This window comes from Leiobunum rupestre, chromosome 1 (genome assembly GCF_980474605.1).
Source record: "Leiobunum rupestre chromosome 1, qqLeiRupe1.1.hap1, whole genome shotgun sequence".
Lineage (NCBI taxonomy): Eukaryota > Metazoa > Arthropoda > Arachnida > Opiliones > Sclerosomatidae > Leiobunum > Leiobunum rupestre.
This window is the reverse complement of record NC_143384.1, coordinates 74,216,427-74,241,199: the sequence shown is the minus strand read 5'-3', so window position 1 is coordinate 74,241,199 and position 24,773 is coordinate 74,216,427. Positions and strand designations below refer to the sequence as shown.

General features: G+C 39.0%; 39 non-coding genes across 39 annotated transcripts; 38 read left to right on the top strand and 1 right to left on the bottom strand.

Annotated features, from left to right (window-relative positions):
• The first annotated feature begins 17 nt into the window (after nucleotides 1-17).
• On the top strand, nucleotides 18-91 carry TRNAI-AAU (transfer RNA isoleucine (anticodon AAU)). The gene has a single exon. It is a non-coding gene; the product is annotated as a tRNA-Ile (tRNA).
• A 76-nt stretch (nucleotides 92-167) lies between these two features.
• Nucleotides 168-241, top strand: TRNAI-AAU (transfer RNA isoleucine (anticodon AAU)). Its single transcript has one exon. It is a non-coding gene; the product is annotated as a tRNA-Ile (tRNA).
• A 525-nt stretch (nucleotides 242-766) lies between these two features.
• Nucleotides 767-840, top strand: TRNAI-AAU (transfer RNA isoleucine (anticodon AAU)). The gene has a single exon. It is a non-coding gene; the product is annotated as a tRNA-Ile (tRNA).
• Nucleotides 841-1,813: 973 nt separating this feature from the next.
• TRNAI-AAU (transfer RNA isoleucine (anticodon AAU)) lies at nucleotides 1,814-1,887 on the top strand. The gene has a single exon. It is a non-coding gene; the product is annotated as a tRNA-Ile (tRNA).
• A 226-nt stretch (nucleotides 1,888-2,113) lies between these two features.
• Nucleotides 2,114-2,187, top strand: TRNAI-AAU (transfer RNA isoleucine (anticodon AAU)). Its single transcript has one exon. It is a non-coding gene; the product is annotated as a tRNA-Ile (tRNA).
• A 76-nt stretch (nucleotides 2,188-2,263) lies between these two features.
• Nucleotides 2,264-2,337, top strand: TRNAI-AAU (transfer RNA isoleucine (anticodon AAU)). Its single transcript has one exon. It is a non-coding gene; the product is annotated as a tRNA-Ile (tRNA).
• A 1,421-nt stretch (nucleotides 2,338-3,758) lies between these two features.
• TRNAI-AAU (transfer RNA isoleucine (anticodon AAU)) lies at nucleotides 3,759-3,832 on the top strand. The gene has a single exon. It is a non-coding gene; the product is annotated as a tRNA-Ile (tRNA).
• A 226-nt stretch (nucleotides 3,833-4,058) lies between these two features.
• On the top strand, nucleotides 4,059-4,132 carry TRNAI-AAU (transfer RNA isoleucine (anticodon AAU)). The gene has a single exon. It is a non-coding gene; the product is annotated as a tRNA-Ile (tRNA).
• Nucleotides 4,133-4,208: 76 nt separating this feature from the next.
• Nucleotides 4,209-4,282, top strand: TRNAI-AAU (transfer RNA isoleucine (anticodon AAU)). Its single transcript has one exon. It is a non-coding gene; the product is annotated as a tRNA-Ile (tRNA).
• A 76-nt stretch (nucleotides 4,283-4,358) lies between these two features.
• Nucleotides 4,359-4,432, top strand: TRNAI-AAU (transfer RNA isoleucine (anticodon AAU)). The gene has a single exon. It is a non-coding gene; the product is annotated as a tRNA-Ile (tRNA).
• Nucleotides 4,433-4,658: 226 nt separating this feature from the next.
• On the top strand, nucleotides 4,659-4,732 carry TRNAI-AAU (transfer RNA isoleucine (anticodon AAU)). The gene has a single exon. It is a non-coding gene; the product is annotated as a tRNA-Ile (tRNA).
• Nucleotides 4,733-5,256: 524 nt separating this feature from the next.
• On the top strand, nucleotides 5,257-5,330 carry TRNAI-AAU (transfer RNA isoleucine (anticodon AAU)). The gene has a single exon. It is a non-coding gene; the product is annotated as a tRNA-Ile (tRNA).
• Nucleotides 5,331-5,406: 76 nt separating this feature from the next.
• On the top strand, nucleotides 5,407-5,480 carry TRNAI-AAU (transfer RNA isoleucine (anticodon AAU)). Its single transcript has one exon. It is a non-coding gene; the product is annotated as a tRNA-Ile (tRNA).
• Nucleotides 5,481-6,007: 527 nt separating this feature from the next.
• TRNAI-AAU (transfer RNA isoleucine (anticodon AAU)) lies at nucleotides 6,008-6,081 on the top strand. The gene has a single exon. It is a non-coding gene; the product is annotated as a tRNA-Ile (tRNA).
• Nucleotides 6,082-6,305: 224 nt separating this feature from the next.
• TRNAI-AAU (transfer RNA isoleucine (anticodon AAU)) lies at nucleotides 6,306-6,379 on the top strand. Its single transcript has one exon. It is a non-coding gene; the product is annotated as a tRNA-Ile (tRNA).
• An 820-nt stretch (nucleotides 6,380-7,199) lies between these two features.
• Nucleotides 7,200-7,273, top strand: TRNAI-AAU (transfer RNA isoleucine (anticodon AAU)). Its single transcript has one exon. It is a non-coding gene; the product is annotated as a tRNA-Ile (tRNA).
• A 226-nt stretch (nucleotides 7,274-7,499) lies between these two features.
• Nucleotides 7,500-7,573, top strand: TRNAI-AAU (transfer RNA isoleucine (anticodon AAU)). The gene has a single exon. It is a non-coding gene; the product is annotated as a tRNA-Ile (tRNA).
• Nucleotides 7,574-7,649: 76 nt separating this feature from the next.
• TRNAI-AAU (transfer RNA isoleucine (anticodon AAU)) lies at nucleotides 7,650-7,723 on the top strand. Its single transcript has one exon. It is a non-coding gene; the product is annotated as a tRNA-Ile (tRNA).
• Nucleotides 7,724-7,799: 76 nt separating this feature from the next.
• Nucleotides 7,800-7,873, top strand: TRNAI-AAU (transfer RNA isoleucine (anticodon AAU)). The gene has a single exon. It is a non-coding gene; the product is annotated as a tRNA-Ile (tRNA).
• A 76-nt stretch (nucleotides 7,874-7,949) lies between these two features.
• Nucleotides 7,950-8,023, top strand: TRNAI-AAU (transfer RNA isoleucine (anticodon AAU)). The gene has a single exon. It is a non-coding gene; the product is annotated as a tRNA-Ile (tRNA).
• Nucleotides 8,024-8,249: 226 nt separating this feature from the next.
• Nucleotides 8,250-8,323, top strand: TRNAN-AUU (transfer RNA asparagine (anticodon AUU)). Its single transcript has one exon. It is a non-coding gene; the product is annotated as a tRNA-Asn (tRNA).
• Nucleotides 8,324-8,548: 225 nt separating this feature from the next.
• On the top strand, nucleotides 8,549-8,622 carry TRNAI-AAU (transfer RNA isoleucine (anticodon AAU)). Its single transcript has one exon. It is a non-coding gene; the product is annotated as a tRNA-Ile (tRNA).
• Nucleotides 8,623-8,996: 374 nt separating this feature from the next.
• On the top strand, nucleotides 8,997-9,070 carry TRNAI-AAU (transfer RNA isoleucine (anticodon AAU)). Its single transcript has one exon. It is a non-coding gene; the product is annotated as a tRNA-Ile (tRNA).
• A 226-nt stretch (nucleotides 9,071-9,296) lies between these two features.
• On the top strand, nucleotides 9,297-9,370 carry TRNAI-AAU (transfer RNA isoleucine (anticodon AAU)). The gene has a single exon. It is a non-coding gene; the product is annotated as a tRNA-Ile (tRNA).
• A 75-nt stretch (nucleotides 9,371-9,445) lies between these two features.
• TRNAI-AAU (transfer RNA isoleucine (anticodon AAU)) lies at nucleotides 9,446-9,519 on the top strand. The gene has a single exon. It is a non-coding gene; the product is annotated as a tRNA-Ile (tRNA).
• A 674-nt stretch (nucleotides 9,520-10,193) lies between these two features.
• TRNAI-AAU (transfer RNA isoleucine (anticodon AAU)) lies at nucleotides 10,194-10,267 on the top strand. Its single transcript has one exon. It is a non-coding gene; the product is annotated as a tRNA-Ile (tRNA).
• Nucleotides 10,268-10,343: 76 nt separating this feature from the next.
• TRNAI-AAU (transfer RNA isoleucine (anticodon AAU)) lies at nucleotides 10,344-10,417 on the top strand. Its single transcript has one exon. It is a non-coding gene; the product is annotated as a tRNA-Ile (tRNA).
• A 372-nt stretch (nucleotides 10,418-10,789) lies between these two features.
• Nucleotides 10,790-10,863, top strand: TRNAI-AAU (transfer RNA isoleucine (anticodon AAU)). The gene has a single exon. It is a non-coding gene; the product is annotated as a tRNA-Ile (tRNA).
• Nucleotides 10,864-11,089: 226 nt separating this feature from the next.
• TRNAI-AAU (transfer RNA isoleucine (anticodon AAU)) lies at nucleotides 11,090-11,163 on the top strand. The gene has a single exon. It is a non-coding gene; the product is annotated as a tRNA-Ile (tRNA).
• Nucleotides 11,164-11,239: 76 nt separating this feature from the next.
• On the top strand, nucleotides 11,240-11,312 carry TRNAI-AAU (transfer RNA isoleucine (anticodon AAU)). The gene has a single exon. It is a non-coding gene; the product is annotated as a tRNA-Ile (tRNA).
• A 377-nt stretch (nucleotides 11,313-11,689) lies between these two features.
• Nucleotides 11,690-11,763, top strand: TRNAI-AAU (transfer RNA isoleucine (anticodon AAU)). Its single transcript has one exon. It is a non-coding gene; the product is annotated as a tRNA-Ile (tRNA).
• A 76-nt stretch (nucleotides 11,764-11,839) lies between these two features.
• Nucleotides 11,840-11,913, top strand: TRNAI-AAU (transfer RNA isoleucine (anticodon AAU)). The gene has a single exon. It is a non-coding gene; the product is annotated as a tRNA-Ile (tRNA).
• A 76-nt stretch (nucleotides 11,914-11,989) lies between these two features.
• On the top strand, nucleotides 11,990-12,063 carry TRNAI-AAU (transfer RNA isoleucine (anticodon AAU)). Its single transcript has one exon. It is a non-coding gene; the product is annotated as a tRNA-Ile (tRNA).
• A 227-nt stretch (nucleotides 12,064-12,290) lies between these two features.
• TRNAN-AUU (transfer RNA asparagine (anticodon AUU)) lies at nucleotides 12,291-12,364 on the top strand. Its single transcript has one exon. It is a non-coding gene; the product is annotated as a tRNA-Asn (tRNA).
• A 225-nt stretch (nucleotides 12,365-12,589) lies between these two features.
• On the top strand, nucleotides 12,590-12,663 carry TRNAF-AAA (transfer RNA phenylalanine (anticodon AAA)). The gene has a single exon. It is a non-coding gene; the product is annotated as a tRNA-Phe (tRNA).
• Nucleotides 12,664-13,489: 826 nt separating this feature from the next.
• Nucleotides 13,490-13,563, top strand: TRNAI-AAU (transfer RNA isoleucine (anticodon AAU)). Its single transcript has one exon. It is a non-coding gene; the product is annotated as a tRNA-Ile (tRNA).
• A 76-nt stretch (nucleotides 13,564-13,639) lies between these two features.
• Nucleotides 13,640-13,713, top strand: TRNAV-AAC (transfer RNA valine (anticodon AAC)). Its single transcript has one exon. It is a non-coding gene; the product is annotated as a tRNA-Val (tRNA).
• Nucleotides 13,714-13,789: 76 nt separating this feature from the next.
• Nucleotides 13,790-13,863, top strand: TRNAI-AAU (transfer RNA isoleucine (anticodon AAU)). The gene has a single exon. It is a non-coding gene; the product is annotated as a tRNA-Ile (tRNA).
• A 414-nt stretch (nucleotides 13,864-14,277) lies between these two features.
• Nucleotides 14,278-14,351, bottom strand: TRNAI-AAU (transfer RNA isoleucine (anticodon AAU)). Its single transcript has one exon. It is a non-coding gene; the product is annotated as a tRNA-Ile (tRNA).
• Nucleotides 14,352-24,773: the final 10,422 nt, after the last annotated feature.

Below are 24,773 nucleotides of genomic sequence, written 5' to 3'. Positions count from 1 at the left end.
AAAATTAGGGTGTCGTCGGCCCATTAGCTCAGTTGGTTAGAGCGTCGTGCTAATTTCGCGAAGGTCGTGGGTTCGATCCCCCCATGGGCCAGATAGTAACAGGAAATCTTTCCAAAAAAAATATTTTTTAGATTTCGTGATCTCATTATAAAAATTAGGGTGTCGTCGGCCCATTAGCTCAGTTGGTTAGAGTGTCGTGCTAATAACGCGAAGGTCGTGGGTTCGAACCCCCCATGGGCCAGATAGTAACGGGAAATCTTTACAAAAAAAATATTTTTTAGCTTTCGTGAACTCATTATAAAAATTAGGGTGTCATCGGCCCATTAGCTCAGTTGGTTAGTGCGACGTGCTAATAACGCGAAGGTCGTGGGTTCGATCCCCCCATAGGCCAGATAGTAACAGGAATTCTTTCCAAAAAAATATTTTTTAGATTTCGTGAACTCATTATAACAATTAGGGTGTCATCGGCCCATTAGCTCAGTTCGTTAGAGCGTCGTGCTAATTTCGCGAAGGTCGTGGGTTCGATCCCCCCATGGGCCAGATAGTAACAGGAAATTTTTCCAAAAAAAATATTTTTTAGATTTCGTGAACTCATTATAAAAATTAGGGTGTCGTCGGCCCATTAGCTCAGTTGGTTAGAGCGTCGTGCTAATTTCGCGAAGGTCGTGGTTTCGATCCCCCCATGGGCCAGATAGTAACAGGAAATCTTTCCAAAAAAAATATTTTTTAGATTTCGTGAACTCATTATAAAAATTAGGGTGTCGTCGGCCCATTAGCTCAGTTGGTTAGAGCGTCGTGCTAATAACGCGAAGGTCGTGGGTTCGATCCCCCCATGGGCCAGATAGTAACAGGAAATCTTTCCAAAAAAAAATATTTTTTAGATTTCGTGAACTCATTATAAACATTAGGGTGTCGTCGGCCCATTAGCTCAGTTGGTTAGAGCGTCGTGCTAATAACGCGAAGTTCGTGGGTTCGATCCCCCCATGTTCCAGATAGTAACAGGAAATCTTTCCGAAAAAATATTTTTTAGATTTCGTGAACTCATTATAAAAATTTAGGGTGCCATGGCCCATTAGCTCAGTTGGTTAGAGCGTCGTGCCAATAACGCGAAGGTCGTGGGTTCGATCACCCCATGGGCCAGATAGTAACAGGAAATCTTTCCAAAAAAAAATATTTTTTAGATTTCGTGAACTCATTATAAAAATTAGGGTGTCATCGGCCCATTAGCTCAGTTGGTTAGTGCGACGTGCTAATAACGCGAAGGTCGTGGGGTCGATCCCCCCATGGGGCAGATAGTAACAGGAAATCTTTCCAAAAAAATATTTTTTAGATTTCGTGAACTCATTATAAAAATTAGGGTGTGATCGGCACATTAACTCAGTTGGTTAGAGCGTCGTGCTAATTTCGCGAGGGTCGTGGGTTCGATCCCCCCATGGGCCAGATAGTTACAGGAAATCTTTCCAAAAAATTTTTTTTAGATTTCGTGAACTCATTATAAAAATTAGGGTGTTATCGGCCCATTAGCTCAGTTGGTTAGAGCGTCGTGCTAATAACGCGAAGGTCGTGGGGTCGATCCCCCCATGGGGCAGATAGTAACAGGAAATCTTTCCAAAAAAATATTTTTTAGATTTCGTGAACTCATTATAAAAATTAGGGTGTCGTCGGCCCATTAGCTCAGTTGGTTAGAGTGTCGTGGTAATAACGCGAAGGTCGTGGGTTCGATCCCCCCATGGGCCAGATAGTAACGGGAAATCTTTACAAAAAAAATATTTTTTAGATTTCGTGAACTCATTATAAAAATTAGGGTGTCGTCGGCCCATTAGCTCAGTTGGTTAGAGTGTCGTGCTAATAACGCGAAGGTCGTGGGTTCGATCCCCCCATGGGCCAGATAGTAACGGGAAATCTTTACAAAAAAAATATTTTTTAGATTTCGTGAACTCATTATAACAATTAGGGTGTCATCGGCCCATTAGCTCAGTTCGTTAGAGCGTCGTGCTAATTTCGCGAAGGTCGTGGGTTCGATCCCTCCATGGGCCAGATAGTAACAGTAAATCTTTCCAAAAAAAATATTTTTTAGATTTCGTGAACTCAATATAAAAATTAGGGTGTCGTCGGCCCATTAGCTCAGTTGGTTAGAGCGTCGTGCTAATTTCGCGAAGGTCGTGGGTTCGATCCCCCCATGGGCCAGATAGTAACAGGAAATCTTTCCAAAAAAAATATTTTTTAGATTTCGTGATCTCATTATAAAAATTAGGGTGTCGTCGGCCCATTAGCTCAGTTGGTTAGAGTGTCGTGCTAATAACGCGAAGGTCGTGGGTTCGAACCCCCCATGGGCCAGATAGTAACGGGAAATCTTTACAAAAAAAATATTTTTTAGCTTTCGTGAACTCATTATAAAAATTAGGGTGTCATCGGCCCATTAGCTCAGTTGGTTAGTGCGACGTGCTAATAACGCGAAGGTCGTGGGTTCGATCCCCCCATAGGCCAGATAGTAACAGGAATTCTTTCCAAAAAAATATTTTTTAGATTTCGTGAACTCATTATAACAATTAGGGTGTCATCGGCCCATTAGCTCAGTTCGTTAGAGCGTCGTGCTAATTTCGCGAAGGTCGTGGGTTCGATCCCCCCATGGGCCAGATAGTAACAGGAAATTTTTCCAAAAAAAATATTTTTTAGATTTCGTGAACTCATTATAAAAATTAGGGTGTCGTCGGCCCATTAGCTCAGTTGGTTAGAGCGTCGTGCTAATTTCGCGAAGGTCGTGGTTTCGATCCCCCCATGGGCCAGATAGTAACAGGAAATCTTTCCAAAAAAAATATTTTTTAGATTTCGTGAACTCATTATAAAAATTAGGGTGTCGTCGGCCCATTAGCTCAGTTGGTTAGAGCGTCGTGCTAATAACGCGAAGTTCGTGGGTTCGATCCCCCCATGTTCCAGATAGTAACAGGAAATCTTTCCAAAAAAATATTTTTTAGATTTCGTGAACTCATTATAAAAATTTAGGGTGCCATGGCCCATTAGCTCAGTTGGTTAGAGCGTCGTGCCAATAACGCGAAGGTCGTGGGTTCGATCACCCCATGGGCCAGATAGTAACAGGAAATCTTTCCAAAAAAAAATATTTTTTAGATTTCGTGAACTCATTATAAAAATTAGGGTGTCATCGGCCCATTAGCTCAGTTGGTTAGTGCGACGTGCTAATAACGCGAAGGTCGTGGGGTCGATCCCCCCATGGGGCAGATAGTAACAGGAAATCTTTCCAAAAAAATATTTTTTAGATTTCGTGAACTCATTATAAAAATTAGGGTGTGATCGGCACATTAACTCAGTTGGTTAGAGCGTCGTGCTAATTTCGCGAGGGTCGTGGGTTCGATCCCCCCATGGGCCAGATAGTTACAGGAAATCTTTCCAAAAATTTTTTTTTAGATTTCGTGAACTCATTATAAAAATTAGGGTGTTATCGGCCCATTAGCTCAGTTGGTTAGAGCGTCGTGCTAATAACGCGAAGGTCGTGGGGTCGATCCCCCCATGGGGCAGATAGTAACAGGAAATCTTTCCAAAAAAATATTTTTTAGATTTCGTGAACTCATTATAAAAATTAGGGTGTCGTCGGCCCATTAGCTCAGTTGGTTAGAGTGTCGTGGTAATAACGCGAAGGTCGTGGGTTCGATCCCCCCATGGGCCAGATAGTAACGGGAAATCTTTACAAAAAAAATATTTTTTAGATTTCGTGAACTCATTATAAAAATTAGGGTGTCGTCGGCCCATTAGCTCAGTTGGTTAGAGTGTCGTGCTAATAACGCGAAGGTCGTGGGTTCGATCCCCCCATGGGCCAGATAGTAACGGGAAATCTTTACAAAAAAAATATTTTTTAGATTTCGTGAACTCATTATAACAATTAGGGTGTCATCGGCCCATTAGCTCAGTTCGTTAGAGCGTCGTGCTAATTTCGCGAAGGTCGTGGGTTCGATCCCTCCATGGGCCAGATAGTAACAGTAAATCTTTCCAAAAAAAATATTTTTTAGATTTCGTGAACTCAACATAAAAATTAGGGTGTCGTCGGCCCATTAGCTCAGTTGGTTAGAGCGTCGTGCTAATTTCGCGAAGGTCGTGGGTTCGATCCCCCCATGGGCCAGATAGTAACAGGAAATCTTTCCAAAAAAAATATTTTTTAGATTTCGTGAACTCATTATAAAAATTAGGGTGTCGTCGGCCCATTAGCTCAGTTGGTTAGAGCGTCGTGCTAATAACGCGAAGGTCGTGGGTTCGATCCCCCCATGGGCCAGATAGTAACAGGAAATCTTTCGAAAAAAAATATTTTTTAGATTTCGTGAACTCATTATAAAAATTAGGGTGTCATCGGCCCATAAGCTCAGTTGGTTAGAGCGTCGTGCTAATAACGCGAAGGTCGTGGGTTCGATCCCCCCATGGGCCAGATAGTAACAGGAAATCTCTCAAAAAAAAAATATTTTTTATATTTCTCGAACTCATTATAAAAATTAGGGTGTCATCGGCCCATTAGCTCAGTTGGTTAGAGCGTCGTGCTAATAACGCGTAGGTCGTGGGTTCGATCCCCCCATAGGCCAGATAGTAACAGGAAATCTTTCCAAAAAAATATTTTTTAGATTTCGTGAACTCATTATAAAAATTAGGGTGTCGTCGGCCCATTAGCTCAGTTGGTTAGAGTGTCGTGCTAATAACGCGAAGGTCGTGGGTTCGATCCCCCCATGGGCCAGATAGTAACGGGAAATCTTTACAAAAAAAATATTTTTTAGATTTCGTGAACTCATTATAAAAATTAGGGTGTCATCGGCACATAAGCTCAGTTGGTTAGAGCGACGTGCTAATCGCGAAGGTCGTTGGTTCGATCCCCCCCATGGGCCACATAGTAACAGGAAATCTTACCAAAAAAAATATTTTTTAGATTTCGTGAACTCATTATAAAAATTAGGGTGTCATCGGCCCATTAGCTCAGTTGGTTAGTGCGACGTGCTACTAACGCGAAGGTCGTGGGGTCGATCCCCCCATGGGGCAGATAGTAACAGGAAATCTTTCCAAAAAAATATTTTTTAGATTTCGTGAACTCATTATAAAAATTAGGGTGTGATCGGCACATTAACTCAGTTGGTTAGAGCGTCGTGCTAATTTCGCGAGGGTCGTGGGTTCGATCCCCCCATGGGCCAGATAGTAACAGTAAATCTTTCCAAAAAAAATATTTTTTAGATTTCGTGAACTCATTATAAAAATTAGGGTGTCGTCGGCCCATTAGCTCAGTTGGTTAGAGCGTCGTGCTAATTTCGCGAAGGTCGTGGGTTCGATCCCCACATGGGCCAGATAGTAACAGGAAATCTTTCCAAAAAAAATATTTTTTAGATTTCGTGAACTCATTATAAAAATAAGGGTGTCGTCGGCCCATTAGCTCAGTTGGTTAGAGCGTCGTGCTAATAACGCGAAGGTCGTGGGTTCGATCCCCCCATGGGCCAGATAGTAACAGGAAATCTTTCGAAAAAAAATATTTTTTAGATTTCGTGAACTCATTATAAAAATTAGGGTGTCATCGGCCCATAAGCTCAGTTGGTTAAAGCGTCGTGCTAATAACGCGAAGGTCGTGGGTTCGATCCCCCCATGGGCCAGATAGTAACAGGAAATCTCTCAAAAAAAAAATATTTTTTATATTTCTGGAACTCATTATAAAAATTAGGGTGTCATCGGCCCATTAGCTCAGTTGGTTAGAGCGTCGTGCTAATAACGCGAAGTTCGTGGGTTCGATCCCCCCATGTTCCAGATAGTAACAGGAAATCTTTCCAAAAAAATATTTTTTAGATTTCGTGAACTCATTATAAAAATTTAGGGTGCCATGGCCCATTAGCTCAGTTGGTTAGAGCGTCGTGCCAATAACGCGAAGGTCGTGGGTTCGATCACCCCATGGGCCAGATAGTAACAGGAAATCTTTCCAAAAAAAAATATTTTTTAGATTTCGTGAACTCATTATAAATATTAGGGTGTCGTCGGCCCATTAGCTCAGTTGGTTAGAGTGTCGTGCTAATAACGCGAAGGTCGTGGGTTCGATCCCTCCATGGGCCAGATAGTAACAGGAAATCTTTCCAAAAAAATATTTTTTAGATTTCGTGAACTCATTATAAAAATTAGGGTGTCGTCGGCCCATTAGCTCAGTTAGTTAGAGCGTCGTGCTAATAACGCGTAGGTCGTGGGTTCGATCCCCCCATCGGCCAGATAGTACCAGGAAATCTTTCCAAAAAAATATTTTTTAGATTTCGTGAACTCATTATGAAAATTAGGGTGTCGTCGGCCCATTAGCTCAGTTGGTTAGAGTGTCGTGCTAATAACGCGAAGGTCGTGGGTTCGATCCCCCCATGGGCCAGATAGTAACGGGAAATCTTTACAAAAAAAATATTTTTTAGATTTCGTGAACTCATTATAAAAATTAGGGTGTCATCGGCACATAAGCTCAGTTGGTTAGAGCGACGTGCTAATCGCGAAGGTCGTTGGTTCGATCCCCCCATGGGCCACATAGTAACAGGAAATCTTACCAAAAAAAATATTTTTTAGATTTCGTGAACTCATTATAAAAATTAGGGTGTCATCGGCCCATTAGCTCAGTTGGTTAGTGCGACGTGCTAATAACGCGAAGGTCGTGGGGTCGATCCCCCCATGGGGCAGATAGTAACAGGAAATCTTTCCAAAAAAATATTTTTTAGATTTCGTGAACTCATTATAAAAATTAGGGTGTGATCGGCACATTAACTCAGTTGGTTAGAGCGTCGTGCTAATTTCGCGAGGGTCGTGGGTTCGATCCCCCCATGGGCCAGATAGTTACAGGAAATCTTTCCAAAAATTTTTTTTTAGATTTCGTGAACTCATTATAAAAATTAGGGTGTTATCGGCCCATTAGCTCAGTTGGTTAGAGCGTCGTGCTAATAACGCGAAGGTCGTGGGGTCGATCCCCCCATGGGGCAGATAGTAACAGGAAATCTTTCCAAAAAAATATTTTTTAGATTTCGTGAACTCATTATAAAAATTAGGGTGTCGTCGGCCCATTAGCTCAGTTGGTTAGAGTGTCGTGCTAATAACGCGAAGGTCGTGGGTTCGATCCACCCATGGGCCAGATAGTAACGGGAAATCTTTACAAAAAAAATATTTTTTAGATTTCGTGAACTCATTATAAAAATTAGGGTGTCGTCGGCCCATTAGCTCAGTTGGTTAGAGTGTCGTGCTAATAACGCGAAGGTCGTGGGTTCGATCCCCCCATGGGCCAGATAGTAACGGGAAATCTTTACAAAAAAAATATTTTTTAGATTTCGTGAACTCATTATAACAATTAGGGTGTCATCGGCCCATTAGCTCAGTTCGTTAGAGCGTCGTGCTAATTTCGCGAATGTCGTGGGTTCGATCCCTCCATGGGCCAGATAGTAACAGTAAATCTTTCCAAAAAAAATATTTTTTAGATTTCGTGAACTCATTATAAAAATTAGGGTGTCGTCGGCCCATTAGCTCAGTTGGTTAGAGCGTCGTGCTAATTTCGCGAAGGTCGTGGGTTCGATCCCCCCATGGGCCAGATAGTAACAGGAAATCTTTCCAAAAAAAATATTTTTTAGATTTCGTGAACTCATTATAAAAATTAGGGTGTCGTCGGCCCATTAGCTCAGTTGGTTAGAGCGTCGTGCTAATAACGCGAAGGTCGTGGGTTCGATCCCCCCATGGGCCAGATAGTAACAGGAAATCTTTCGAAAAAAAATATTTTTTAGATTTCGTGAACTCATTATAAAAATTAGGGTGTCATCGGCCCATAAGCTCAGTTGGTTAGAGCGTCGTGCTAATAACGCGAAGGTCGTGGGTTCGATCCCCCCATGGGCCAGATAGTAACAGGAAATCTCTCAAAAAAAAATATTTTTTATATTTCTCGAACTCATTATAAAAATTAGGGTGTCATCGGCCCATTAGCTCAGTTGGTTAGAGCGTCGTGCTAATAACGCGAAGGTCGTGGGTTCGATCCCTCCATGGGCCAGATAGTAACAGTAAATCTTTCCAAAAAAAATATATTTTAGATTTCGTGAACTCATTATAAAAATTAAGGTGTCATCGGCCCATTAACTCAGTTGGTTAGAGCGCCGTGCTAATAACGCGAAGGTCGTGGGTTCGATCACCCCATGGGCCAAATAGTAACAGGAAATCTTTCAAAAAAAAATATTTTTTTGATTTCGTGAACTCATTATAAAAATTAAGGTGTCATCGGCCCATTAGCTCAGTTGGTTAGAGCATCGTGCTATTAACGCGAAGTTCGTGGGTTCGATCCCCCCATGGGCCAAATAGTAACAGGAAATCTTTCTAAAAAAACTATTTTTTAGATTTCGTGAACTCATATAAAAATTAGGGTGTCATCGGCCCATTAGCTCAGTTGGTTAGAGCACCGTGCTAATAACGCAAAGGTCGTGGGTTCGATCCCCCCATGGGCCAGATAGTAACAGGAAATCTTTCCAAAAAAAATATTTTTTAGATTTCGTGAACTCATTATAAAAATTAAGGTGTCATCGGCCCATTAGCTCAGTTGGTTAGAGCGTCGTGCTAATAACGCGAAGGTCGTGGGTTCGATCACCCCATGGGCCAAATAGTAACAGGAGATCTTAGAAAAATAATATTTTCTTGATTTCGTGAACTCATTATAAAAATTAGGATGTCATCGGCCCATTAGCTCAGTTGGTTAGAGCGTCGTTCTAATAACGCGAAGGTCGTGGGTTCGATCCCACAAGGGGCCAGACAGTAACAGGAAATCTTTCAAAAATAATATTTTTTAGATTTCCTGAACTCATTATAAAAATTAGGGTGTCATCGACCCACTAGCTCAGTTGGTTAGAGTGTCGTGCTAATAACGCGAAGGTCGTGGGTTCGATCCCCCCATGGGCCAGATAGTAACGGGAAATCTTTACAAAAAAAATATTTTTTAGATTTCGTGAACTCATTATAAAAATTAGGGTGTCGTCGGCCCATTAGCTCAGTTGGTTAGAGTGTCGTGCTAATAACGCGAAGGTCGTGGGTTCGATCCCCCCATGGGCCAGATAGTAACGGGAAATCTTTACAAAAAAAATATTTTTTAGATTTCGTGAACTCATTATAACAATTAGGGTGTCATCGGCCCATTAGCTCAGTTCGTTAGAGCGTCGTGCTAATTTCGCGAAGGTCGTGGGTTCGATCCCTCCATGGGCCAGATAGTAACAGTAAATCTTTCCAAAAAAAATATTTTTTAGATTTCGTGAACTCATTATAAAAATTAGGGTGTCGTCGGCCCATTAGCTCAGTTGGTTAGAGCGTCGTGCTAATTTCGCGAAGGTCGTGGGTTCGATCCCCCCATGGGCCAGATAGTAACAGGAAATCTTTCCAAAAAAATATTTTTTAGATTTCGTGAACTCATTATAAAAATTAGGGTGTTGTCGGCCCATTAGCTCAGTTGGTTAGAGCGTCGTGCTAATAACGCGAAGGTCGTGGGTTCGATCCCCCCATGGGCCAGATAGTAACAGGAAATATTTCCAAAAAAAATATATTTTAGATTTCGTGAACTCATTATAAAAATTAAGGTGTCATCGGCCCATTAACTCAGTTGGTTAGAGCGCCGTGCTAATAACGCGAAGGTCGTGGGTTCGATCACCCCATGGGCCAGATAGTAACAGGAAATCTTTCCAAAAAAAATATTTTTTAGATTTCGTGAACTCATTATAAAAATAAAGGTGTCATTAGCCCATTAGCTCAGTTGGTTAGAGCGTCGTGCTAATAACGCGAAGGTCGTGGGTTCGATCACCCCATGGGCCAAATAGTAACAGGAGATCTTAGAAAAATAATATTTTTTTGAATTCGTGAACTCATTATAAAAATTAGGATGTCATCGGCCCATTAGCTCAGTTGGTTAGAGCGTCGTTCTAATAACGCGAAGGTCGTGGGTTCGATCCCCCCATGGGCCAGACAGTAACAGGAAATCTTTCCAAAATAATATTTTTTAGATTTCCTGAACTCATTATAAAAATTAGGGTGTCATCGACCCACTAGCTCAGTTGGTTAGAGCGTCGTGCTAATAACACGAAGGTCGTGGGTTCGATCCCCCATGGGCCAGATAGTAACAGGAAAGCTTTCCAAAAAAAAATATTTTTTAGATTTCGTGAACTCATTATAAAAATTAGGGTGTCATCGGCCCATTAGCTCAGTTGGTTAGAGCGTCGTGCTAATAACGCGAAGGTCGTGGGTTTGATCCCCCCATGGGCCAGATAGTAACAGGAAATCTTTCCAAAAAAAATATTTTTTAGACTTCGTGAACTCATTATAAAAATTAGGGTGTCATCGGCCCATTAGCTCAGTTGGTTAGAGCGTCGTGCTAATAACGCGAAGGTCGTGGGTTCGATCACCCCATGGGCCAAATAGTAACAGGAAATCTTACAAAAAAAATATTTTTTTGATTTCGTGAACTCATTATAAAAATTAGGGTGTCATCGGCCCATTAGCTCAGTTGGTTAGAGCGTCGTGCTAATTACGCGAAGGTCGTGGGTTCGATCCCCCATGGGCCAGATAGTAACAGGAAATCTTTCCAAAAAATATTTTTTAGATTTCGTGAACTCATTATAAAAATTAAGGGTGTCATCGGCCCATTAGCTCAGTTAGTTAGAGCGTCGTGCTAATTACGCGAAGGTCGTGGGTTAGATCCCCCCATGGGCCAGATAGTAACAGGAAATCTTTCCAAAAAATATTTTTTAGATTTCGTGAACTCATTATAAAAATTAAGGGGGTCATCGGCCTATTAGCTCAGTTGGTTAGAGCGTCGTGCTAATAACGCGAAGGTCGTGGGTTTGATCCCCCCATGGGCCAGATAGTAACAGGAAATCTTTCAAAAAAAACTAATTTTTAGATTTCGTGAACTCATTATAAAAATTAGGGCGTCATCGGCCCATTAGCCCAGTTCGTTAGAGCGTCGTGCTAATTTCGCCAAGGTCGTGGGTTCGATCCTCCCATGGGCCAGATAGTAACAGGAAATCTTTCAAAAAAAACTATTTTTTAGATTTCGTGAACTCATTATAAAAATTAAGGTGTCATCGGCCCATTAGCTCAGTTGGTTAGAGCGTCGTGCTAATAACGCGAAGGTCGTGGGTTCGATCACCCCATGGGCCAAATAGTATCAGGAAGTCTTTCAAAAAAATATATTTTTTTGATTTCGTGAACTCATTATAAAAATTAGGGTGTCATCGGCCCATTAGCTCAGTTGGTTAGAGCGTCGTGCTAATAACGCGAAGGTCGTGGGTTCGATCCCCCATGGGCCAGATAGTAACAGGAAATCTTTCAAAAAAAACTATTTTTTAGATTTCGTGAACTCATTATAAAAATTAAGGTGTCATCGGCCCATTAGCTCAGTTGGTTAGAGCGTCGTGCTAATTTCGCGAAGGTCGTGGGTTCGATCCCCCCATGGGACAGATAGTAACAGGAAATCTTTCCAAAAAAAAATATTTTTTAGATTTCGTGAACTCATTATAAAAATTAGGGTGTCGTCGGCCCATTAGCTCAGTTGGTTAGAGCAACGTGCTAATTTCGCGAAGGTCGTGGGTTCGATCCCCCCATGGGCCAGATAGTAACAGGAAATCTTTCCAAAAAAAATATTTTTTAGATTTCGTGAACTCATTATAAAAATTAGGGTGTCGTCGGCCCATTAGCTCAGTTGGTTTGAGCGTCGTGCTAATAACACGAAGGTCGTGGGTTCGATCCCCCCATGGGCCAGATAGTAACAGGAAATCTTTCCAAAAAAAATATTTTTTAGATTTCGTGAACTCATTATAAAAATTAGGGTGTCATCGGCCCATAAGCTCAGTTGGTTAGAGCGTCGTGCTAATAACGCGAAGGTCGTGGGTTCGATCCCCCCATGGGCCAGATAGTAACAGGAAATCTCTCAAAAAAAAATATTTTTTATATTTCGTGAACTCATTATAAAAATTAGGGTGTCATCGGCCCATTAGCTCAGTTGGTTAGAGCGTCGTGCTAATAACGCGAAGGTCGTGGGTTCGATCCCCCCATGGGCCAGATAGTAACAGGAAATATTTCCAAAAAAAATATATTTTAGATTTCGTGAACTCATTATAAAAATTAAGGTGTCATCGGCCCATTACCTCAGTTGGTTTGAGCGCCGTGCTAATAACGCAAAGGTCGTGGGTTCGATCACCCCATGGGCCAAATAGTAACAGGAAATCTTTCCAAAAAAAAATATTTTTTTGATTTCGTGAACTCATTATAAAAATCAGGGTGTCATCGGCCCATTAGCTCAGTTGGTTAGAGCGTCGTGCTATTAACGCGAAGTTCGTGGGTTCGATCCCCCCATGGGCCAGATAGTAACAGGAAATCTTTCCAAAAAAATATTTTTTAGATTTCGTGAACTCATTATAAAAGTTAGGGTGTCATCGGCCCATTAGCTCCGTTGATTAGAGCGTCGTGCTAATAACGCGAAGGTCGTGGGTTCGATCCCGCCATGGGCCAGATAGTAACAGGAAATCTTTCCAAAATAAATATTTTTTAGATTTCGTGAACTCATTATAAAAATTAGGGTGTGATCGGCCCATTAGATCAGTTGGTTAGAGCGTCGTGCTAAAAACGCGAAAGTCGTGGGTTGGATCCCCCCATGGGCCAGATAATAACAGGAAATCTTTCCAAAAAAAATATTTTTTAGATTTCGTGAACTCATTATAAAAATTAGGATGTCATCGGCCCATTAGCTCAGTTCGTTAGAGCTTCGTGCTAATTTCGCGAAGGTCGTGGGTTCGATCCCCCCATGGGCCAGATAGTAACAGGAAATCTTTCCAAAGAAATATTTTTTAGATTTCGTGAACTCATTATAAAAATTAGGGTGTCATCGGCCCATTAGCTCAGTTGGTTAGAGCGTCCTGCTAATAACGCGAAGGTCGTGGGGTCGATCCCCCCATGGGCCAGATAGTAACAGGAAATCTTTCCAAAAAAAATATTTTTTAGATTTCGTGAACTCATTATAAAATTTAGGGTGTCATCGGCCCATTAGCTCAGTTCGTTAGAGCGTCGTGCTAATTTCGCGAAGGTCGTGGGTTCGATCCCCCCATGGGCCAGATAGTAACAGGAAATCTTTCCAAAAAAAAATATTTTTTAGATTTAATGAACTCATTATAAAAATTAGGTTGTCGTCGGCCCATTAGCTCAGTTATTTAGAGCGTCGTGCTAATAACGCGAAAGTCTTTGGTTCGATCCCCCCATGGGCCAGATAGTAACAGGAAATCTTTCCAAAAAAAATATTTTTTAGATTTCGTGAACTCATTATAAAAATTAGGTTGTCGTCGGCCCATTAGCTCAGTTATTTAGAGCGTCGTGCTAATAACGCGAAGGTCGTGGGTTCGATCCCCCCATGGGCCAGATAGTAACAGGAAATCTTTCCAAAAAAAATATTTTTTAGATTTCGTGAACTCATTATAAAAATTAGGGTGTCATCGGCCCATTAGCTTAGTTGGTTAGAGCGTCGTGCTAATAACGCGAAGGTCGTGGGTTCGATCCCCCCATGGGTCAGATAGTAACAGGAAATCTTTCCAAAAAAAATATTTTTTAGATTTCGTGAACTCATTATAAAAATTAGGGTGTCATCGGCCCATTAGCTCAGTTGGTTAGAGCGTCGTGCTAACAACGCGAAGGTCGTGGGTTCGATCCCCCCATGGGCCAGATAGTAACATGAAATCTTCCCAAAACAAATATTTTTTAGATTTCGTGAAATCATTATAAAAATTAGGGTGTCATCGGCCCATTAGCTCAGTTGGTTAGAGCGTCGTGCTAATAACGCGAAGGTCGTGGGTTCGATCTCCCCATGGGCCAGATAGTAACAGGAAATCTTTCCAACTGAGCTAATGGACCGTGACAACTGCATTTTTATAATTAATTCAGGTTATTTTAAAAAATATATTTTTTGGAAAGATTTCCTTTGGATAACTGGCCTATTGGGGGATCGAAACCACGACCTTCGCGTTTTTAGCACGACGCTCTAACCAACTGCGCTTATGGGCCAATGACACCCTTATTTTTATAATGAGTTCACGAAATCTAAAAAATATATTTTAAGGAAAGATTTCCTGTTCCTAACTGGCCCATGGGGGGATCGGACCCACGACCTTTGCGTTATTAGCACCACGCTCTAACCAACTGAGCTAATGGACCGTGACGACTGCATTTCTATAATTAATTCAGTTTATTTTAAAAATATATTTTAAGGAAAGATTTCCTGTTCCTAACTGGCCCATGTGGGGATCGAACCCACGACCTTCGTGTTATTAGCACGACACTCTAACCAACTGAGCTAATGGGCCGATGGCAATAGCATTTTTATAATGAGTTCACGAAATTTAAAAATATATTTTTAGGAAAGATTTCCTGTTCCTAACTGGCCCATGGGGGGATTGAACCTACGACCATCGCGTTATTAGCACGACGCTCTAACCAACTAAGCTAATGGTCCGATAACTACCTTATTTTTATAATGAGTTCACGAAATCTAAAAAATATATTTTTAGGAAAGATTTCCTGTTCAAAACTGGCCCATGGGGGGATCAAACCCACGACCTTCGCGTTATTAGCACGACACTCTAACCAACTGAACTAATGGGCCGATGGCAATAGCATTTTTATAATGAGTTCACGAAATTTAAAAATATATTTTTAGGAAAGATTTCCTGTTCCTAACTGTCCCATGGGGGGATCGAACCCACGACCATCGCGTTATTAGCACGACGCTCTAACCAACTGAGCTAATGGTCCGATGACTACCTTATTTTTATAATGAGTTCACGAAATCTAAAAAATATATTTTTAGGAAAGATTTCCTGTTCAAAACTGGCCCATGGGGGGATCAAACCCACGACCTTCGCGTTATTAGCACGACGCTCTAACCCACTGAGCTAATTGACAGATGTTCACCGCATTTTTAAAATTAATTCACGGTATTTTTTAAATATATTTTAAGGAAAGATTTCCTGTTTATAAATGGCCGATGGGGGGATCGAACCCACGCAAATTTAAAATATCTGCGCAAGTGGAAAACCACGCTAATGAAAACCCGCGTAAATGAGAACTATCAGCGCAAGTGGAAAACTGCGCAAATGAAAAATGCGCAAATAAAAAATGCGTTTATGGAAAACTGCGGAAATGGGATACTGCGCAAATGTAAACTGCGCCAATGGAAAACCGCGAAATTGCATATGCGGTATTGGGAACTGCGCAGTTGGCCCATTACCATTCAAAATCTAATGAAGTGGAAATTTGGTCTGTAGGAGGTCAATGAATTACTCTAAATGAAAATCAAACTTGAGAGCGCTTGAGTGTTTGTTTTCGGTTAACTGAAAAAAGAAATAGACGTCATTGAAAGATTTTTAGGATTCCGTGATTTACTTAAGTTTGATTATAGAAGTATCAGCTTGGCTATACGCAATAATCTGAAACAGCAGAATTCGCATTTATCACTGTATCGGTTGGTAACATTGCACCTATATTCGAAAATTAAACCTAACTAAAGACCAAAAACATAATGCGAGACTGGCAACGGAGAAACTGAAACAAAAACCTTAATTGGAAATATGATAATTAGAGTTTTAATTGATTATATTATTTCAGAAACCAAAGTTGACGGTTGGAAAACATTGCCTTTTTCACTGGTGTAAAACTTTCGCAACGAAAACGTTCAATGTACAACCCTAATCGAATTACTTGACATACATCCCAAACCTAGTGGTCGAGGTAATTGGGAAAATCTCTAAGCGAAGAGTACCATTCCTTGAATCATATGTGGCATAATGCTTGAATTAAATTACTTGAAAATTAAATTTACATCGGTTTCCTAAATATATAAAAACTTCCAAGGACATTATAAATATTTTTTTTCTTTACCATGGCGAATACTGATATTGTGATTATTAATAAAAAGATCTGCTACTTCATGGTTTAAACTGTTTTTATTGTAAAACGCGGCTGACGAAAGACCTCGGTCCGAAACCTCCCGAAAAACGTTTAAATTAAAAACAGTCTAATCCATGAAGTAGCAGATCTTTTATATTAATACTAACAATATTTCCAAGGACATGGTTAGGAAAAAGCTTAAAAGCTCAGGACTCGAGTGAAATCACCGAAAATAGGCCAGGAAATGATGGAAAAAGCTGGGGATTAATTTACACGAGTAAAGTTTTAATTAAATAAATTAAAATTAAAGAAAATTATTTATATTTAGAATATTTTAGTAATCTATTTCTTTCCACAAATTGAAATATACGCTTGGCTACAAATCGAGAACGCAATTGAATTTTAGTCTTTTCCCGCGACCCCTCGAATTTGCGACATTGTAACCAGGATTGGACCACGGTCGGGATCTCTTCGTCTGGATTTCCTTAATTCGAAATTCGACGCACAGGTCGGGTTTGCCCCAGTTGAAGATCTGGTTGATCAATTCCTTGTCGTCCACTGTCCTCTCGAAAGACAGCCTAGAACCTTCACTATAAAGATCCCCGGTAAAGTAGCCCACTTCGAATTGTTTGGAGCCGTCGCGCCTCTTGCGAGTGTACATGGTGACCTCGTAGTCACCACCCGTGACGTCATTTCTGCGCTACGAGATGGCGGACAATCGAATTAGGTGCTTGTGGAGGTTGTCCGTCATATCGACGACCATTTCCAGTTTAGCCGTCCACGGTCCTTCAGATCCCGGGAACCGACCACTGCGGCAATTGATTTTCACAAAGTTTCCGTCTACCAGCTCCGAATTAGGTATTACCCAATCGAAAGACTTCATGGTTTCGGACATCTTTTGGTTGTCCGCTGAAAATATATTTACACGTAAAACAGGTAATCTCTCACGACTGAAGCGAAACCAGCTACTGAGCCACACGAATTACAGAATTAAACTACATATGAAATTGTTTCTACTTCGGAGAATGACTATGTGGACACGACTTTAAGCGTTGCTCCCAATTGGGTGCTTGCTCGTAGCGCCGTAGGCATACGTCATAACTAAGCCCCGCCTTGAAACGGCCGCCGTGATATTTAATTTCATATCACAGATCACGTGGCAAAACGCCACACTATCTAGAGAATTAATCACGTGACCGCCATCGGCGTCTTAATGTCATGGCTGACCTATGCGCGTTACCATGGCATCGAACAAAAGCCACACCCACGAGCAAGCTTCATTGGTTCCCTACAACCAAAAGTGTCTCAACTCTACCTTTGCGCCCTCTAAAATATTTACTTTGAGATAGTCTCACAATAGACTACATAGCCTACTAGTTGGAATAGTACTAGCAACTTTATATTTAGTCTATGGTCTGTCGCTATTTTCTCTCGCCTATAGGCTTTGTTTAAATTTTGGTCATAAGTGTCGCCGCCTACCAATCGAGATTTAAATTGAATATATGAAAGCTGTCTGCTCGTTCAAAATTATCTCATAATTAGTTGACTGATATTAAGGCATATGGCGCTATATTTCCTAAGCCTATAGACGCGGTCAGGAATCCATACCTCTATTGGGAATGCTTATCCTGGCGTTAAGTTAACATAGTGACGTCAAAAAAAACATCAGCCACATCGAGACGTAAATCTGCGGCGATAAGCATTCCAAGTAGAGGTATGGATTCCTGACGCGGCTAAGTGGAGGAAATTTCGATTGTTACCCCCTCAACAGCTCCCTATTTTTACTTCGCGACAATCTATCATTAAACATTATACGCGTATAATTATATACTGAATTAAAAATTATTACTACGTGATTGAACGGAACGCCAGGAAAATTTGACCATGATGCTAATGAATTGTTTCATTGTGTCATTCTCCAGAAATTGAAATAAGTACATTATTGATAGAAATATTTCTAAATATTACTATATTAAAAAAATCAATAGATAAAAATAAATGTTTATATCGCGATTTAGAACCAGAGTTTATTACAAATTGCGAAAAACTATTATTTTAAATTTATTATATATATAAAAAATTGAAAACGAGTCAGCCCTTGATGAAGGACCGACATTTGACAATTTTGCGTACGAGATTTTGAATTTCAAAGTTTTTTCAGAATCCGAAACTGATTTTGAGATTTCATAGCACGACCCCTATAATAAAAAAGGAATCCTTTAATTTTTCTTTACCACTGAGGTGCCCCCTGAGATTTGGCACCTAGAGTGGCCGCTCCGTTCGCCCTATGGTAGGGCGGCCCTACTAGGGCCGGCCCTGAATGTCGAAGTAAAGCTTGAGTACTGCCATGGCCGTGGTTTACACAAGAGATTTTCACTCAATTATTTCAGCCAATTATTTTGAAAATACGAACAACTTCTTACATTCGACTCGCCTTTAGAATTTAGTATTCAAGTGTAAATATATTTAGTTGCCTGGTTATAGTTATTATTAACGGATTTCTCGTAGAATTATCCTTTCGACCTCATGTGTAATGGTTTTGAAGCATGTACCTTAGCAGGCTTTCGCTGATTTTTCAATATGTTATTTGGAAGAAAACATAGTGTTTTTAAAAATATTACAGAGGGGAAATTATTTACATTCATCATTTAACATGGTGAGGTAAAGTAAAACGTGGGGTAAACACACATCCGCGGTATGGCGGGAAATTCTCATTTAACAGAATCTCAGGGTTTTTCAATTTTTTTTCCAAAATGCAAAATATCAAATACAAAATATAACATGTAATATGGTTTTTGCAGCTTAAAATAAAAATACAAAATGCATTTTGAAATGGTTTTCCAAAATGAAAAATGTTTATACAAATGCACTCTTTTTACTTTTAATTATATATATATATTTTAATTATTATTAATTAATTACTAATTAATTATTATTATTAATTAGTAATTAATAATAATAACGTAGATTTCAAAACCAACCGCGCAGCCAGAGTGGGAAATAAAGCGGTAGCACTGTACGAACGTTCGTCTGCTTCTGAGTAAGTAAGTAACTCAGTATCGCCATCTATGATTACTTGGGAGTAAATAGCAGATGAACTTCCTCTACAAGAGCTACGATGATGGTACGAGAGTAAAAACTTTTTGAAAATGTTTTTCCACATATCAAACCCACAAAAGGCAAAAATGTAAAATGCCAATTAGTTTCCTAAAAACTCAAAATGCAAAATATAAACTGCAAAGTATTTTTCTAACTCAAAATGAAAAATGTAAAATGCCAAATACTGTTTCTAACTCAAAATGTAAAATGCAAAATACTTTTTCTAACTCAAAATAAAAAATATAAAATGCCAAATACTGTTTCTAACTCAAAATGTAAAATGCAAAATACTTTTTCTAACTCAAAATAAAAAATGTAAAATGCCAAATACTGTTTCTAACTCAAAATGTAAAATGCAAAATACTTTTTCTAACTCAAAATGAAAAATGTAAAATGCCAAATACTATTTCTAACTCAAAATGTAAAATGCAAAATACTTTTTCTAACTCAAAATGCAAAATGTAAAATGCAAAATACTTTTTCTAACTCAAAATGCAAAATGTAAAATGCCAAATACCTTTTCTAACTCAAAATGCATTTTGAACAATAGTGCAGTCTGCGAAGGTACAGGTTTCACTTTTATAGCATAGATGCAGTGACGGCGATCCCGTGGGGGCTCTGGGGCTGTACATTTTCTTGCTTAAGTTTTAAGTATATGCATTTTTGGATGAAAAAATAATGGCCCGTGCCCCCACAGAAATATTTTCCGATCGCCGTCGCTGCATAAGATACATATCATGATCTTCTGATATCATTAATATATTTAATATTGTCTAATGTTTAAGGGAAAACCGACTGAAAATCGGGCGAGCTCACAAAATGGCTGGTCCGCCACCTCGTTTTCCCGCGTTCTAAGATAAAGGTAAAATAACTGGTGTAACAGTCCCGATTTTTGACGTCACTTTTGTACGTGGTTTCAGTTTAATTATGGTGTTATTAAAGGTATCTTAGGTATCTTTAATGAAAATACTTTGATTTGAACATACCTTGGAATGTAGACTCCTTAGTACGTATGTCAACTGCAGCGAGGTTCGCGGTATGCGGACCATATGCGGAAATGTAAAGAATGATAATTCTATGTATGGCTCTTTTGAGAAGGTAAGTCTTTAAGCATATCCTGATGTCACGTGGTTTGAGATAAAAACGACCATTTTACAAGCGTAAATTGATAAACGCCTATTAAATTCATCAGGTTATGATAACTGTTATCTTATCTTGTATGTAAATGTAATAGAAACGTTTAGGTTTACTGTGCGAGTATTATTTTGATGCTATTTAAGATTCTCAAAATTGTAATATTATTTTGAATTTGTAATGAAAGTACAAATTCTTAACTAGTGTAACAAATATTTCTTAAAATTAAATATTTTCAACCCTCTTATTAATATTATGTTTGTGTTGGTCAATCTAATATAATTACCAAGCTTACATGGAAAATTGGTAAACGTGTTTTCAATTTTAAAAATGGAAATTTGCCTGTTTTCCCCGAATTGGCGGATTTCCCGACCACACTGTCTCCGAAATCACGTGATGACGATGTACTGGGATTTTCCACTAACAAGGTGACATGCCGAGGTGTTTCTCCAAGATTTTTTTCGAATGGTTGCGAAATAAAATTTCAAATTTTGAATACTAACTTACGAAATAATTAGTGATGTTTTATTTTATTTTAATTCTGGGGGAAGTCATTCTATATTTACTCTAATAATATATAGGCCTATTGTAATACCTATTTTTCTTGAATTTCAGCAAATTTCATTACCTAATGGTTTCTGTTGACAGTTTGTATTGTAAACTAACCTAACCTAACCCCTGAAGTGCATATCGTTGGCTTGGTTTAATAAAGTCGTTACTCTAACTTAATCAAAGGTAGAGTTGCGACTTTATGTATGTAAGAAACCGCTGTCTTGACAAAAAACGCTGTTTTAAGAAACCGCTGTCTTGACTTGACCAAAATCGCTGTTTCAAAATCGCTCTTAACCAAGAAACGCCGACTAAACAAAACGCTCTTTCGACAAACCACTGTAATGAGAACCACACTATTTCAACAACCGCTGTTTGAACAAAGCGCTGTTTCAACAATATCCTGTTTTGAAAAACGCGCTTTTGAAAACGCTATTTGAACAAATGCTATTTTAATCAAGCGTTCTATTCCCAACATTGAGGCGGCCCTTCGACCATTTCGGCATTAGAACCATGGGCCAAATAATGAATGGCCCATGTTAGAACTGAGAAGGGCCCAATCTTTCACGTGCTACCTCAGGTACTTGCCACAATAGGGTAGAAATATTGAGCAAATAAATTATTCCTAATAAATTTGTTTTTCTGAAAAGTATTTTATACTTTTTCCCAAGACGAGTGAAACTACATTGTTAAGTTCTTAATGTAAATTAGAGTTAATTGATTAAAACTCAAAAATAAATTTAATTATACATCCTATATTAGTAAACTATATACTAGGTTAGTATTGTTATTTAGTAGTATTATTTTTAGCGTTTACATTTTGTACATTTACATGTTTTACAATTCGTATATTTATATTCACATTTTTAACTATACATATTATAACAATATTATAGAACTGCCGAAATTCAGAGGCTAAGTTTTCAATTTCAACAATATCGTTATAACTTAATGTCTTAGAGAGAAGGACCAGTTTCCATCGTCCTTACCCCGAACTGGCGCTAAGACTTAAGCTCAAGCTCTGCTATGGTATTGAAAACTTGAGAATATTAATGCAGTGCAAAATGTTTTCTTGCTCCATTATAATAGATTTTACACTTTAATAGCATACCGAACAAAACAGTGTAAATGTCATGGTTTAAATGATAGCAAGCTTAAGGTTAGACGACGGAACACACGACGTTTTCGATTGTGGTCAAAAATCGTGTTTGATAGTGCCCAACTTTCACCATATAAAAAGAAGATAATAAAACAGCAGCCTACTGCTAAAAATCTGCTTATCAACGGTTAATAAACAGCGCTTTTAGCATTCCGAAAAGTGAATTCACTACTAAAAATACCTCAACTAACCGTATATAAAACATCAATTAATACTTTATAAAGATTGGGCGTAATATTACAAAATCCGACAGTAGACTGTTACTTAATAAAGTAAATAATTCCGTAAAGGCAATTAGGACATTTGTAAGAAAAACTCAATCCAAATGCCTATTAAAACCCCAAATATCTATTTAAGACATGAGATTACGTCATATTATTCTCCCTAAATATTCAATAGAAACAAATAGGGATTATATGTAAAAAATCATGAAGTCTCAGTGAAAACCAATTACCCCCGCCAAATTAAATGTGGCATTTCTATGGTGCAGAATTAAGTTGATATCGTAACTGGAACGTATGGTTTGCAAGCCCGCGTATGAACTTGAGTTGACACTGTCTACACGTCACTACCTACGTATAGAGATCAAAAAGTACCTTAATGAAGTTTTACATCCCCTTATTCCCCAAGGAAAAAAAGAGTTGTTTGTTCTCCGACTAACCGGCGGGTGGTCATCTGCCGCATCCTCAGCTCGACGGTGACCGTTGACGCCATCTTCATTGTTCATTCTTTTTTATGGTAATCTCTCCATATAGGCTAATATAAAAAAACGCTGAAACCAGAGATTTCAAGAACGATATTGCGTCGTTGGGGCATATACTGCATCTCATTTGCCCGATACAATCGTTGCGTATCCCAAGTGTTTCTGGAGTTTCATCCGCTAAAAATCACAGCTACCTCTGCCATCGTTATTTGAAGTTCAGAAGTGTCAATTGTCATGTCCTTTAGCCATAGCCACGCGTCGTTGGAGCGCATACTGCGTCACTTTACTCTGTTATTCCTTAAATCTCCTCGGCCCAATTCACTTGGTCTTATTCCTTATGAAAAGCGCCTTGAAACTCTCCATCTTTGGCCGCTAGCGGTTCGAAGGTGTTTCAAACATGATAACGCTATTAAAATTCATCAGTCGACGACTTTCTATCATGGTGTAAATATGACCCAGAATTCAAGGCGGACCCTCCCTTCTTACTTTGAGAAGTTTGTTAGATGCTTGGCTCTGGATAATTTATTTTCCTTTCAGGCTGCTCCATCCTGGAACAGTTTGCCCATTGACATCCGGGAAAATTCCACTCGGCTATCATTTCCTCAATTTCGTTTGCTCGTTTCGAATTTTTTATTTGCTCGTTGGATGAATAAAAATTCTTAATTTAATTAACTTATACATTTTTTTTAATTTTAATTTAATGTTCACTTAATTTTAACTTATTAGACCAGGTAACTACTGTGTAAACGCTTTGCCTCTGTGGCTGCCTGCAATGTTTTTCTGCGAAATTTTATTATTATAATTATTACTGAGAACAATGAAACGATCGGTGTCAAAATCCCATGCAATCCAACAACCGTTATAGGCTAATGAAAATCTCAGATTTTGACCTTACGACCTCTATATCTCGCTGAAACACCCTTACCCAGAGGGCTTTCATAACTTAAATCTTATACCGGAGTTATAAGTGGGAAAGGTACAATTTTTCCACCCCGGAGGTTACGGGCAAGGTGATTTCTATTTTATGGCACATTGACTATATCTGAATACAACTAATTTACGAAAGAAAGAACTTGGGACTACCATAGAATAAGAAAGGTGTAAGCACACAGTATACGTTTACAATTATTTACCCATATTTAGTACGTTTTCGATTCACCAATAGAAATTGAAATAACTTGATGGTTTTACTATGTTTCTAAAAAAAATGAAATGTCCATTCTACATTTCCTTTGAATATCTATAAATTAAACTTACAAGTTAGTTCTTGCCATTTAGTAAAACTTAAATTTGGCGCCTTTATGAAATTCAAAAGCTTGTTCTGGTTTTCTTTTATAATAAAACTTCGCGCCTTTTTAAATAGTGATGAAAGTTTCAATAAAGATGGGGAACTAAGCGTATTAGTTTATTACGGAAAAGTACGTTGAAATCCCAAAAAAGTACTTTTCGTGATTGGGGAAAATACGTTGAACAAATCGGCCGGAACACCACACTTATTGGAGGGCGATTGATGAGAGCGTGCAGTTTATGGCTTCGAGGTAGACTCGGCGAAGGGTCACGAGGATGGCTCGATGTTTCTTTGAATAAGGATTGATCTCATTATTGCGAGAAGAAATAACCACTATAGCATGGTAGAGCACGCGCTGGTTTTCTGAGGTCCAACGACAAAATCAACAAGTGGGTCCGGCAGTCCCAAAAGTAGTCTCACACGAGCTTACCTAGAAAATATTTGACATTCTACAAGTGATAACACACATATATAGAATAGAATAGAATAAAATAGTTTTTTATTGTGATTTAAAACAATACAAAGGTATCAGCAAGTTAAGCCACAGTAGTTTGACATTATACGGGTCATTACAAAAATTGTAAAAGGTTATAAAGTTTTTGTTGTCGTTTAACATGTACAGAGTCAGATACATATTAAATATTAAATTTCTTAATTTAGGAGTAAAAGACTACTACGTAAACCTTTCAATTTTTAAAGAAATAAAAACGCTCTCACTTGAATTCTTTCAAGATGATTTGTTTTTTTTTAAGTTATTGCCACTAAATAAATCATTCAGGTAGCCATATTTGTTGAAATTGTCCATTAATCTATTGATAGTACATTTGTTAATATCTCTTTAATAAAATCATTTACTCTGTCTCGAGCACAGACATCCACCCTGTGTGTTTTGCAACCTTTTATTGTAA